The sequence below is a fragment of the Paramormyrops kingsleyae genome, chromosome 18, assembly GCF_048594095.1.
Source record: "Paramormyrops kingsleyae isolate MSU_618 chromosome 18, PKINGS_0.4, whole genome shotgun sequence".
NCBI classification, from domain to species: domain Eukaryota; kingdom Metazoa; phylum Chordata; class Actinopteri; order Osteoglossiformes; family Mormyridae; genus Paramormyrops; species Paramormyrops kingsleyae.
In genome coordinates, this window is record NC_132814.1 from 2,431,244 (window position 1) to 2,445,122 (window position 13,879).

Consider the following 13,879-nt stretch of genomic DNA (forward strand, 5'->3'; position numbering starts at 1 on the left):
GATCTGCGTCCAGAGGAACCATCCCCAGAGGTTTCTGGATGTTACCTTGGCCTCTGAGGAGGCATACCGGAGGGTGCTGGAGCAGAGCAAGTCCGACCACCCGCTCTTGAATATGTACTCGGTTGAGCCCTTGTGGTTTACGGACAAGCGGGTGGTAACGGTGCATGTGTTCAATCCTTACGTGTCGGCGGAGGCCGTCTGCCATTTCCTCACTAAACACGTTGAGGTTTTACCAGGACACAGAGACGTCCGGGACGAGCTGGGTGTGTGGAATGGGCGCCGCCAGTTTCAGGTGCGACTGCGGCCGGATGGAAAGGGGGGATATCTTCATCCCCCAGCCTACTTTTCCATCGGGCCCAACAGGGGGTACCTGTTCTACACTGGTCAGCCTACCTTCTGCCGGTCGTGCCAGGGCCATGGACACAAGGCGGAGGACTGCCCGGACCTTAAGTGCCGTAACTGCCTTGAGCCCGGGCACATGGCTAAGGACTGTAAGGGCCCCCAACGTTGCCGCCACTGTAGCAGCGAGGAGCACCTGGCCCGTGTCTGCCCCCAGCGCTCCTATGCGGGCGTTCTGGCGGGTGGTGGGCAGGTGAGGCGGGTGCCGGACCGGGAGCTGCTCCCTGCCCCAAAGCCAGGGGGGCCTCAGGAGAGGTCAGTGGGGGCCCAGGAAGAAGTGGCCAGGTCCCCAGTGAAGACCCCGTTGGGGGCTGAGGGGCCCCGGGCTCAGGCTGGGCAGTCCCCGCAGGCCCGGGCCGGGGTCACCAAAAGGAAGAAGAAGGGTGACCCCAAGGACAAAACTAAGAAGACGAGGAAGGAAGCAGAGGAGGCAACAGGTACCCCCAAGGAGGCGGCGCCCCCAGCTGAGGCCCCTGTACAGGTCGTATCGCCCCCCGCCCCCAAAACAGAAGATATAAGTTGGAATTTGTCAATGTTGTCCCCAGCCCTTCCCCAGGAGGACATTACCTTTTCGGGCCTGGAGGTTTCACCAAACGACCAGGCCTACCTGGAGGACTCCATGCTGGGGAAAATTCTGGGCATGAGTGGGGAGGGGGAACAGGGGTCTTAATAGCTGGTTTTAGGGTTTATAGTTTTTAAAAATTTTTATGGTTTTAATGTCTTATTGTTTTATTCTTCTTTTAATCCCCCCATGACTGGTTTTAAAATTTTTACTGTTAACGTCAGAGGGTTGAGGAACCCAGTCAAAAGGGCCGCGGTCTTTGATGAACTGACATCCTCCCCTTTCAATCTCTGTTTCTTGCAGGAAGTCCACCTCAGGGACCAGCGGGACGTGGCTCTTTTCTCACAAGCGTGGAAGAGGGGTAAGTCCTGCTGGAGCGTTGGTGGTGTCCATTCTTCAGGCGTCGGCATCCTTTTTGGTGACCGGGCCTTTGAGAATGTGAGTACCTTCACTGTAGTGCAGGGAAGGGTTTTGGGAGTGGACGCCACCTGGAGAGGTCAGCACATCCGGGCGATGTGCGTTTACGCTCCAGTGGAGGCCTCGTCCCGCATTGCGCTTTTTGAGGAGCTGGCCCAGTTTTGTGTCACTAATAGACACATAATTTTAGGAGGGGACTTCAATACTTTTTTAGAAGGGAAAGGGGATGTCAGCACTAAACATTTTAGGAATTTGATCCGCAGCCTCAACCTCTCTGATGGTTTTAAAACGTGCAACCCCACAGATCCGGGCCATACCTGGCACAACAGTCGTGGGGCCAGCAGCCGTATTGATTATATTTTAGCTTCGCCCTCTGTTGTTTTTAGGAAGGTTTTGAGGTCTCCACGGTGGTACTCGGACCATACATCGGTCGAGGCCACAGTTTCCATCGACGCCCCTACCTTCGGGAGGGGCTATTGGAAGCTGAACGTGGAGATCTTAGAAGAGAGAGACTTTAGGTCTCTCTTCCTGGATCATTTTACTGCGTGGCGGGGCTGTAAGGCAGCCTACGTCTCCACGGCCGCATGGTGGGAGAGCGTAAAAGAGAGGGTTAGAGCTCTAGCTATCCACTATTGCGGCCAGCGTAAAGCTAAAAGGCTTTACGAAATCCAACGGCTAGAGACCAGGCTGCAGAGGGAGTATGCCCGCCACAACAACGGAGGGGCTTTTAACTTTGAGGAGGTGCAGGCAGCCAAAGCTAAGCTGAGGGGCCTGCACGAGCAATCGGCTGCGGCCTCCTTGTTTTGGGCCAGGGCTTTGGAAAGGGAGGAGAATGAGAAATGTACAGCCTTCTTCTTTAATAAGGTGAAACTGGCCCGTGAGGAAAAGTGTTTCACTGCCCTCCGGGACCAAGGAGGCAACCTGGTCTCCGATTCGGCCCGGATGCTGGAGGTTGCTAAATGTTTTTACGGTGACCTTTTTAAGAAAAGGGAGACCGAACCTGAGCTAGGGGAGCAGTTTTTATCTAAACTCAAACCTAGTCTTCCCAGTGAGGCAAGGGACAGCTTAGATGCCCCCTTCACTCTAGCCGAGCTGACTGAGGTGCTAGGCAAAATGAACCGGCGCAAAGTTCCTGGTCTCGATGGACTCCCCGTGGAATTCTATTCCACGTTTTGGGAAGTCCTCGGGCCGGAGCTGCTAGAAGTGGCTGAGGACGTGCAGCGTCAGGGCATGCTCACCAAGAGCATGCGGTCAGGGGTCTTGTCTTTGTTGTACAAGAAGGGCGATCGTGCCGAACTTGGCAACTGGAGACCCCTGACAATGCTTTGCGTAGATGCAAAGATCATAGCAAAGACCCTAACTGAGCGCCTAAAAAAGGCCATGACCCACCTGGTCCATAGTGACCAGACTTGCGGGGTCCCGGGTCGATCTGCGACTTGGAATTTACATTTAATTCGGGACGCGATCGCCTGGGCTGAGGACAGGAATGTCCCTCTGGCACTCGTTAGCTTGGACCAGGAGAAGGCGTTTGACCGAGTGGACCACTGCTTCCTGTTTGGGGTATTGAGCAGGCTAGGTTTTGGGCCTAAGTTCTTGGGATGGGTTCATGCGCTTTATACTGAGGTTGGTAGCCATGTGTCGATTAATGGTTCCCTCAGTGATTGGGTTCCCCAGTCAAGTGGAGTGAGGCAGGGTTGCCCTCTCTCCCCCCTCCTCTACGCTCTATATATAGAGCCGTTGGCGAGCGCCATCCGTGCCCATCCAGGTATCAACGGCCTGATCCTGCCAGGGAGTGGGGGCCTGACGGTAAAGCTGGCCCAGTACGCAGACGATACCACTCTGTTTGTGTGCTCGGACCATGCGCTCGGTCACGCCCTGGGCTTGGTGCAGGCGTTCGGGAAGGCCTCCGGGGCTGCACTTAACCTGAGCAAGTCGGTGGTCAAGTACTTTGGCAGCTGGAAGGCGAGAGAGGACGTCCCGGGGGGGCTCACTCTCTGCGGCGGCCCTCTCAAGGTGTTGGGGGTTAACTTTCTTTCGAAAGGTGCTGCCCGGGTAAACTGGGAAGAGCGTTTGACGATCGCCAGGCGGAAGATGGGGATGTGGAAGGCCAGGTCCCTGTCCTTCCTGGGTAAGGTTCTCGCCTTGAAGGTTGATATCCTTCCCACCCTCCTCTACCTCGCCCATGTGTTCCCCATGCCCCGCTTCATGCGGAGAGGCTTAACTAAGGATGTGTTTAACCTTGTTTGGGGCGGCAGGTATGAGTACGTGAGGAGGGAAGTGATGTACCTTGGAAAGGACAGTGGGGGGAGGGATGTTCCTGACTTCCCTCTCAAGCTTGACTGCCTGTTCTTCTCCCAGATCTGTGCACGTCTGGTGGCTCCCCTAGAACACCCCCACCAGTATTTTGTTCACTTGTGGCTGGCCCTGCCCATGAGACGTCTGTTGACGTCGTGGTCCAACGCCGGGCCCAAGGCGGAGACGCTGCCGACCCACTATCACCATGCTATTAAGTGGAGTAAGTCTCTTCCGGCAGGTCTCCCCCCAGGGACCCTCACCAGGCACCGAGCCCTGTATCGGGCTGTGCTGGTGAAGAGGGGAACCCGTGCTGTGCTGGGCCTGGAGAAGGACACCTGGACCAGGATCCAGCCCAAGGGGTTGGATAACCGGCTGCAGGACCTGAACTGGCAGTGTGTGCATGGTAAGCTGCCGGTCAGGGATGTACTGTACAGGCACAAGCTGACCAGACACTCAGGCTGCCCACGTCCCGAGTGCTCAGAGGAGGAGACCCTCAGGCACGCCTTTTGGGACTGTGGGTATGCCAGGGAGGTCTGGAGATCAGTGCAAGGCCTGTGCAGGAAACTAGACCCGCAGTTTCCTACGATAAGGTGATGATGGGGTGGCCCCAAGGTCCTCAGACTCCCTTCCCGCCCCGGATGTGGCTGCTGATCAGCATGACCAAACGTGAACTTTGGAATGCAAGGTCGGCACTCATCCATAAAGGGGCAGATTTGAGGGCCTGGGGATTATATCGAAAGATTGTGGCGGACTTGGATTTCAGGATGGAGCGGGACATCATCCAGTGGGGCTATCACGAGGCCAAGGAAAGGTGGAAGGGCCTTCTGCGGCCATAGCCCCACTAACATCTTGGTGAGTACGAGCTCCATCCAGGAAGGTCGGTGTGGCACGTGAGTTGTGAACGCACGCACCTTATACTGTGCCTTTCTTGGTGGTGCGTTAATGTTTTTTTTTTCAGTGTCACACCATAAAGTTCACAAGGATCGGAAACCCTTTGCAATGGGATTTTAAGCCTGGGGGTGATTTTGAAAATAACCACTGACACTCAATGGTTTTTGATTAATATTTGCTTATTTATTGAATGTCTGGTGTGGTTTATGTATTTTATATTTAAATTTTAAACTCTGATATGGGCTGAATTTTAACGGTGTGTTAATGTCTTGTTTGAAATCCTTTTAAGGAGATTATAATTGTAATATTTTATTGATTGAAATAAAAATTGTAATTGAATTTGAAATAGCCGGAATGATGAGTGAAGGTTGGCCGAGTTGATGAAGTGACGGGTATCCAACTCTGACTGGTTAGATAAAAAAAAAAAAAAAAAAAAAAAAAAAAAAAAATCTGTTCTTATCAGTTTAATATCTGATACGTCCCCCATGGAGGGGACCACATATTAAACGGATTTTTGGAACAGGGAGCCGGAAGTGGGGCTTGCCCCGTCCGCTCCACGCATCGACCCGGTATTGCAGTGCTTCCGGGAATGGTGCACCTCTACTGCCCCCTGTTGTCGAAAGGCAGAACTGACTGACTGACTGACTGACTGACTGACTGACTGACTGAGTGAGTGAGTGAGTGAGTGAGTGAGTGACTAATAGACTGAGTGCTGTGAGGGGGGGGGCCCTGTCTGTGCGTGGCCCCCGTTTCCCGCCGTTTTTCTTTTTTTTTTTTTTTTTTTTTTTTTAAAGGAAGGTGACACACTGTTTGTGCGGTGGACAGCTGCGCTGAGGTAAGGCATGATGTCATCTTTGCCTTTTGAATTTCCCCTCATGTTTGTTAAAATGATTGCTGTCTTTTGAGAGGACAGGAGGACAGGGAGGAGTCGGGGCCCCGAGGACGGCGGCTGCGACGCCCCTGGGCATTCTACTCCGAGCGGGGGCGTCACGCAGGCCCGGCTAACGGCGACGGGCTTGGCGGCGGCCCCATATCGACTCGGGTCTCTCTTCATCCCGTATAAATCTTTCGCCTTTTACTAAAGATTTCCGTGGAGAGGGATAGCGATGAGTTCATGGTATTTTTGGAGGCTCTGCCCAAGCAGAGCTGCACTGCTGCTGTCAAAGGAAGACTGGGCCCGGCTTAGCGGCTGGCGTTAGGTGCCCGGTGGCGCGGCTGTGGTCTCCCTGGATCACGCGTGGACTCGCCGGGCGACACCTGCCAGAGGGGCTGGTGAGGGCTGAGCCGCGCCAGCTCCGTCGGCATCCCGCATGCCGGCGCCCGGCGGGGCGCAATTTGTGGGTATCGCTTCTCGGCCTTTTGGCTAAGATCAAGTTTTTAAAAACTTTTGGCGTTTTTCTTAGCCGTTTTACCCGTCGTGTTTTTTAGTTTAGCGGATACCAAGGGGATCCTAATGCGTGCCCAGCAGGTGGCCTGACCGCCGCTGCCACGGGGTGAACCTTGGTATCCTGTTTTAGTGTTTTTCAGCCCTTGTTTGTTTTTATTCACTTTTATTATTTTATTTTTTAGTCTAGTTTTTAGCTCAGCCCGTCTTGGACTACGGCGGAAGGACCTCTGGAACACTGCGCCTTGCTCCACTCCGAGTGGGACGGCTGATGCCGGAGCACCCCAGCTGGAGGATGGCAGCTACGGCTCCCAGGACGGCAGTGACGGCCCCAGCGGCGGCTCCAGTGGCCGGGACGACCCCCTCCTCCGGACCGGGTCCGATGGTAGGTGGCGGTCTGCTTAACACGGCCCGGTTCCGTTGGAGGAACCTGGATGGAGAGGCCCAGTTTCACGACAGGGTCTTCTTCATCCGGGAGGTTGTCTTTGGTGTGCTGGGCTTTAAGCTGGAGGACCTGATCTGCGTCCAGAGGAACCATCCCCAGAGGTTTCTGGATGTTACCTTGGCCTCTGAGGAGGCATACCGGAGGGTGCTGGAGCAGAGCAAGTCCGACCACCCGCTCTTGAATATGTACTCGGTTGAGCCCTTGTGGTTTACGGACAAGCGGGTGGTAACGGTGCATGTGTTCAATCCTTACGTGTCGGCGGAGGCCGTCTGCCATTTCCTCACTAAACACGTTGAGGTTTTACCAGGACACAGAGACGTCCGGGACGAGCTGGGTGTGTGGAATGGGCGCCGCCAGTTTCAGGTGCGACTGCGGCCGGATGGAAAGGGGGGATATCTTCATCCCCCAGCCTACTTTTCCATCGGGCCCAACAGGGGGTACCTGTTCTACACTGGTCAGCCTACCTTCTGCCGGTCGTGCCAGGGCCATGGACACAAGGCGGAGGACTGCCCGGACCTTAAGTGCCGTAACTGCCTTGAGCCCGGGCACATGGCTAAGGACTGTAAGGGCCCCCAACGTTGCCGCCACTGTAGCAGCGAGGAGCACCTGGCCCGTGTCTGCCCCCAGCGCTCCTATGCGGGCGTTCTGGCGGGTGGTGGGCAGGTGAGGCGGGTGCCGGACCGGGAGCTGCTCCCTGCCCCAAAGCCAGGGGGGCCTCAGGAGAGGTCAGTGGGGGCCCAGGAAGAAGTGGCCAGGTCCCCAGTGAAGACCCCGTTGGGGGCTGAGGGGCCCCGGGCTCAGGCTGGGCAGTCCCCGCAGGCCCGGGCCGGGGTCACCAAAAGGAAGAAGAAGGGTGACCCCAAGGACAAAACTAAGAAGACGAGGAAGGAAGCAGAGGAGGCAACAGGTACCCCCAAGGAGGCGGCGCCCCCAGCTGAGGCCCCTGTACAGGTCGTATCGCCCCCCGCCCCCAAAACAGAAGATATAAGTTGGAATTTGTCAATGTTGTCCCCAGCCCTTCCCCAGGAGGACATTACCTTTTCGGGCCTGGAGGTTTCACCAAACGACCAGGCCTACCTGGAGGACTCCATGCTGGGGAAAATTCTGGGCATGAGTGGGGAGGGGGAACAGGGGTCTTAATAGCTGGTTTTAGGGTTTATAGTTTTTAAAAATTTTTATGGTTTTAATGTCTTATTGTTTTATTCTTCTTTTAATCCCCCCATGACTGGTTTTAAAATTTTTACTGTTAACGTCAGAGGGTTGAGGAACCCAGTCAAAAGGGCCGCGGTCTTTGATGAACTGACATCCTCCCCTTTCAATCTCTGTTTCTTGCAGGAAGTCCACCTCAGGGACCAGCGGGACGTGGCTCTTTTCTCACAAGCGTGGAAGAGGGGTAAGTCCTGCTGGAGCGTTGGTGGTGTCCATTCTTCAGGCGTCGGCATCCTTTTTGGTGACCGGGCCTTTGAGAATGTGAGTACCTTCACTGTAGTGCAGGGAAGGGTTTTGGGAGTGGACGCCACCTGGAGAGGTCAGCACATCCGGGCGATGTGCGTTTACGCTCCAGTGGAGGCCTCGTCCCGCATTGCGCTTTTTGAGGAGCTGGCCCAGTTTTGTGTCACTAATAGACACATAATTTTAGGAGGGGACTTCAATACTTTTTTAGAAGGGAAAGGGGATGTCAGCACTAAACATTTTAGGAATTTGATCCGCAGCCTCAACCTCTCTGATGGTTTTAAAACGTGCAACCCCACAGATCCGGGCCATACCTGGCACAACAGTCGTGGGGCCAGCAGCCGTATTGATTATATTTTAGCTTCGCCCTCTGTTGTTTTTAGGAAGGTTTTGAGGTCTCCACGGTGGTACTCGGACCATACATCGGTCGAGGCCACAGTTTCCATCGACGCCCCTACCTTCGGGAGGGGCTATTGGAAGCTGAACGTGGAGATCTTAGAAGAGAGAGACTTTAGGTCTCTCTTCCTGGATCATTTTACTGCGTGGCGGGGCTGTAAGGCAGCCTACGTCTCCACGGCCGCATGGTGGGAGAGCGTAAAAGAGAGGGTTAGAGCTCTAGCTATCCACTATTGCGGCCAGCGTAAAGCTAAAAGGCTTTACGAAATCCAACGGCTAGAGACCAGGCTGCAGAGGGAGTATGCCCGCCACAACAACGGAGGGGCTTTTAACTTTGAGGAGGTGCAGGCAGCCAAAGCTAAGCTGAGGGGCCTGCACGAGCAATCGGCTGCGGCCTCCTTGTTTTGGGCCAGGGCTTTGGAAAGGGAGGAGAATGAGAAATGTACAGCCTTCTTCTTTAATAAGGTGAAACTGGCCCGTGAGGAAAAGTGTTTCACTGCCCTCCGGGACCAAGGAGGCAACCTGGTCTCCGATTCGGCCCGGATGCTGGAGGTTGCTAAATGTTTTTACGGTGACCTTTTTAAGAAAAGGGAGACCGAACCTGAGCTAGGGGAGCAGTTTTTATCTAAACTCAAACCTAGTCTTCCCAGTGAGGCAAGGGACAGCTTAGATGCCCCCTTCACTCTAGCCGAGCTGACTGAGGTGCTAGGCAAAATGAACCGGCGCAAAGTTCCTGGTCTCGATGGACTCCCCGTGGAATTCTATTCCACGTTTTGGGAAGTCCTCGGGCCGGAGCTGCTAGAAGTGGCTGAGGACGTGCAGCGTCAGGGCATGCTCACCAAGAGCATGCGGTCAGGGGTCTTGTCTTTGTTGTACAAGAAGGGCGATCGTGCCGAACTTGGCAACTGGAGACCCCTGACAATGCTTTGCGTAGATGCAAAGATCATAGCAAAGACCCTAACTGAGCGCCTAAAAAAGGCCATGACCCACCTGGTCCATAGTGACCAGACTTGCGGGGTCCCGGGTCGATCTGCGACTTGGAATTTACATTTAATTCGGGACGCGATCGCCTGGGCTGAGGACAGGAATGTCCCTCTGGCACTCGTTAGCTTGGACCAGGAGAAGGCGTTTGACCGAGTGGACCACTGCTTCCTGTTTGGGGTATTGAGCAGGCTAGGTTTTGGGCCTAAGTTCTTGGGATGGGTTCATGCGCTTTATACTGAGGTTGGTAGCCATGTGTCGATTAATGGTTCCCTCAGTGATTGGGTTCCCCAGTCAAGTGGAGTGAGGCAGGGTTGCCCTCTCTCCCCCCTCCTCTACGCTCTATATATAGAGCCGTTGGCGAGCGCCATCCGTGCCCATCCAGGTATCAACGGCCTGATCCTGCCAGGGAGTGGGGGCCTGACGGTAAAGCTGGCCCAGTACGCAGACGATACCACTCTGTTTGTGTGCTCGGACCATGCGCTCGGTCACGCCCTGGGCTTGGTGCAGGCGTTCGGGAAGGCCTCCGGGGCTGCACTTAACCTGAGCAAGTCGGTGGTCAAGTACTTTGGCAGCTGGAAGGCGAGAGAGGACGTCCCGGGGGGGCTCACTCTCTGCGGCGGCCCTCTCAAGGTGTTGGGGGTTAACTTTCTTTCGAAAGGTGCTGCCCGGGTAAACTGGGAAGAGCGTTTGACGATCGCCAGGCGGAAGATGGGGATGTGGAAGGCCAGGTCCCTGTCCTTCCTGGGTAAGGTTCTCGCCTTGAAGGTTGATATCCTTCCCACCCTCCTCTACCTCGCCCATGTGTTCCCCATGCCCCGCTTCATGCGGAGAGGCTTAACTAAGGATGTGTTTAACCTTGTTTGGGGCGGCAGGTATGAGTATGTGAGGAGGGAAGTGATGTACCTTGGAAAGGACAGTGGGGGGAGGGATGTTCCTGACTTCCCTCTCAAGCTTGACTGCCTGTTCTTCTCCCAGATCTGTGCACGTCTGGTGGCTCCCCTAGAACACCCCCACCAGTATTTTGTTCACTTGTGGCTGGCCCTGCCCATGAGACGTCTGTTGACGTCGTGGTCCAACGCCGGGCCCAAGGCGGAGACGCTGCCGACCCACTATCACCATGCTATTAAGTGGAGTAAGTCTCTTCCGGCAGGTCTCCCCCCAGGGACCCTCACCAGGCACCGAGCCCTGTATCGGGCTGTGCTGGTGAAGAGGGGAACCCGTGCTGTGCTGGGCCTGGAGAAGGACACCTGGACCAGGATCCAGCCCAAGGGGTTGGATAACCGGCTGCAGGACCTGAACTGGCAGTGTGTGCATGGTAAGCTGCCGGTCAGGGATGTACTGTACAGGCACAAGCTGACCAGACACTCAGGCTGCCCACGTCCCGAGTGCTCAGAGGAGGAGACCCTCAGGCACGCCTTTTGGGACTGTGGGTATGCCAGGGAGGTCTGGAGATCAGTGCAAGGCCTGTGCAGGAAACTAGACCCGCAGTTTCCTACGATAAGGTGATGATGGGGTGGCCCCAAGGTCCTCAGACTCCCTTCCCGCCCCGGATGTGGCTGCTGATCAGCATGACCAAACGTGAACTTTGGAATGCAAGGTCGGCACTCATCCATAAAGGGGCAGATTTGAGGGCCTGGGGATTATATCGAAAGATTGTGGCGGACTTGGATTTCAGGATGGAGCGGGACATCATCCAGTGGGGCTATCACGAGGCCAAGGAAAGGTGGAAGGGCCTTCTGCGGCCATAGCCCCACTAACATCTTGGTGAGTACGAGCTCCATCCAGGAAGGTCGGTGTGGCACGTGAGTTGTGAACGCACGCACCTTATACTGTGCCTTTCTTGGTGGTGCGTTAATGTTTTTTTTTTCAGTGTCACACCATAAAGTTCACAAGGATCGGAAACCCTTTGCAATGGGATTTTAAGCCTGGGGGTGATTTTGAAAATAACCACTGACACTCAATGGTTTTTGATTAATATTTGCTTATTTATTGAATGTCTGGTGTGGTTTATGTATTTTATATTTAAATTTTAAACTCTGATATGGGCTGAATTTTAACGGTGTGTTAATGTCTTGTTTGAAATCCTTTTAAGGAGATTATAATTGTAATATTTTATTGATTGAAATAAAAATTGTAATTGAATTTGAAATAGCCGGAATGATGAGTGAAGGTTGGCCGAGTTGATGAAGTGACGGGTATCCAACTCTAACTGGTTAGATAAAAAAAAAAAAAAAAAAAAAAAAAAAAAAAATCTGTTCTTATCAGTTTAATATCTGATACGTCCCCCATGGAGGGGACCACATATTAAACGGATTTTTGGAACAGGGAGCCGGAAGTGGGGCTTGCCCCGTCCGCTCCACGCATCGACCCGGTATTGCAGTGCTTCCGGGAATGGTGCACCTCTACTGCCCCCTGTTGTCGAAAGGCAGAACTGACTGACTGACTGACTGACTGACTGACTGACTGACTGAGTGAGTGAGTGAGTGAGTGAGTGAGTGACTAATAGACTGAGTGCTGTGAGGGGGGGGGCCCTGTCTGTGCGTGGCCCCCGTTTCCCGCCGTTTTTCTTTTTTTTTTTTTTTTTTTTTTTTTTTTTTAAAGGAAGGTGACACACTGTTTGTGCGGTGGACAGCTGCGCTGAGGTAAGGCATGATGTCATCTTTGCCTTTTGAATTTCCCCTCATGTTTGTTAAAATGATTGCTGTCTTTTGAGAGGACAGGAGGACAGGGAGGAGTCGGGGCCCCGAGGACGGCGGCTGCGACGCCCCTGGGCATTCTACTCCGAGCGGGGGCGTCACGCAGGCCCGGCTAACGGCGACGGGCTTGGCGGCGGCCCCATATCGACTCGGGTCTCTCTTCATCCCGTATAAATCTTTCGCCTTTTACTAAAGATTTCCGTGGAGAGGGATAGCGATGAGTTCATGGTATTTTTGGAGGCTCTGCCCAAGCAGAGCTGCACTGCTGCTGTCAAAGGAAGACTGGGCCCGGCTTAGCGGCTGGCGTTAGGTGCCCGGTGGCGCGGCTGTGGTCTCCCTGGATCACGCGTGGACTCGCCGGGCGACACCTGCCAGAGGGGCTGGTGAGGGCTGAGCCGCGCCAGCTCCGTCGGCATCCCGCATGCCGGCGCCCGGCGGGGCGCAATTTGTGGGTATCGCTTCTCGGCCTTTTGGCTAAGATCAAGTTTTTAAAAACTTTTGGCGTTTTTCTTAGCCGTTTTACCCGTCGTGTTTTTTAGTTTAGCGGATACCAAGGGGATCCTAATGCGTGCCCAGCAGGTGGCCTGACCGCCGCTGCCACGGGGTGAACCTTGGTATCCTGTTTTAGTGTTTTTCAGCCCTTGTTTGTTTTTATTCACTTTTATTATTTTATTTTTTAGTCTAGTTTTTAGCTCAGCCCGTCTTGGACTACGGCGGAAGGACCTCTGGAACACTGCGCCTTGCTCCACTCCGAGTGGGACGGCTGATGCCGGAGCACCCCAGCTGGAGGATGGCAGCTACGGCTCCCAGGACGGCAGTGACGGCCCCAGCGGCGGCTCCAGTGGCCGGGACGACCCCCTCCTCCGGACCGGGTCCGATGGTAGGTGGCGGTCTGCTTAACACGGCCCGGTTCCGTTGGAGGAACCTGGATGGAGAGGCCCAGTTTCACGACAGGGTCTTCTTCATCCGGGAGGTTGTCTTTGGTGTGCTGGGCTTTAAGCTGGAGGACCTGATCTGCGTCCAGAGGAACCATCCCCAGAGGTTTCTGGATGTTACCTTGGCCTCTGAGGAGGCATACCGGAGGGTGCTGGAGCAGAGCAAGTCCGACCACCCGCTCTTGAATATGTACTCGGTTGAGCCCTTGTGGTTTACGGACAAGCGGGTGGTAACGGTGCATGTGTTCAATCCTTACGTGTCGGCGGAGGCCGTCTGCCATTTCCTCACTAAACACGTTGAGGTTTTACCAGGACACAGAGACGTCCGGGACGAGCTGGGTGTGTGGAATGGGCGCCGCCAGTTTCAGGTGCGACTGCGGCCGGATGGAAAGGGGGGATATCTTCATCCCCCAGCCTACTTTTCCATCGGGCCCAACAGGGGGTACCTGTTCTACACTGGTCAGCCTACCTTCTGCCGGTCGTGCCAGGGCCATGGACACAAGGCGGAGGACTGCCCGGACCTTAAGTGCCGTAACTGCCTTGAGCCCGGGCACATGGCTAAGGACTGTAAGGGCCCCCAACGTTGCCGCCACTGTAGCAGCGAGGAGCACCTGGCCCGTGTCTGCCCCCAGCGCTCCTATGCGGGCGTTCTGGCGGGTGGTGGGCAGGTGAGGCGGGTGCCGGACCGGGAGCTGCTCCCTGCCCCAAAGCCAGGGGGGCCTCAGGAGAGGTCAGTGGGGGCCCAGGAAGAAGTGGCCAGGTCCCCAGTGAAGACCCCGTTGGGGGCTGAGGGGCCCCGGGCTCAGGCTGGGCAGTCCCCGCAGGCCCGGGCCGGGGTCACCAAAAGGAAGAAGAAGGGTGACCCCAAGGACAAAACTAAGAAGACGAGGAAGGAAGCAGAGGAGGCAACAGGTACCCCCAAGGAGGCGGCGCCCCCAGCTGAGGCCCCTGTACAGGTCGTATCGCCCCCCGCCCCCAAAACAGAAGATATAAGTTGGAATTTGTCAATGTTGTCCCCAGCCC

General features: G+C 55.1%; 4 non-coding genes across 4 annotated transcripts; all 4 read left to right on the forward strand.

Annotated features, from left to right (window-relative positions):
- Positions 1 to 4,969: 4,969 nt before the first annotated feature.
- On the forward strand, positions 4,970 to 5,167 carry LOC140579977 (U2 spliceosomal RNA). Its single transcript, XR_011983767.1, has one exon. It is a non-coding gene; the product is annotated as a U2 spliceosomal RNA (small nuclear RNA).
- A 431-nt stretch (positions 5,168 to 5,598) lies between these two features.
- LOC140580017 (U5 spliceosomal RNA) lies at positions 5,599 to 5,712 on the forward strand. The gene has a single exon (XR_011983797.1). It is a non-coding gene; the product is annotated as a U5 spliceosomal RNA (small nuclear RNA).
- Positions 5,713 to 11,430: 5,718 nt separating this feature from the next.
- On the forward strand, positions 11,431 to 11,630 carry LOC140579962 (U2 spliceosomal RNA). Its single transcript, XR_011983754.1, has one exon. It is a non-coding gene; the product is annotated as a U2 spliceosomal RNA (small nuclear RNA).
- Positions 11,631 to 12,066: 436 nt separating this feature from the next.
- Positions 12,067 to 12,180, forward strand: LOC140580018 (U5 spliceosomal RNA). The gene has a single exon (XR_011983798.1). It is a non-coding gene; the product is annotated as a U5 spliceosomal RNA (small nuclear RNA).
- The last annotated feature ends 1,699 nt before the right edge of the window (positions 12,181 to 13,879 follow it).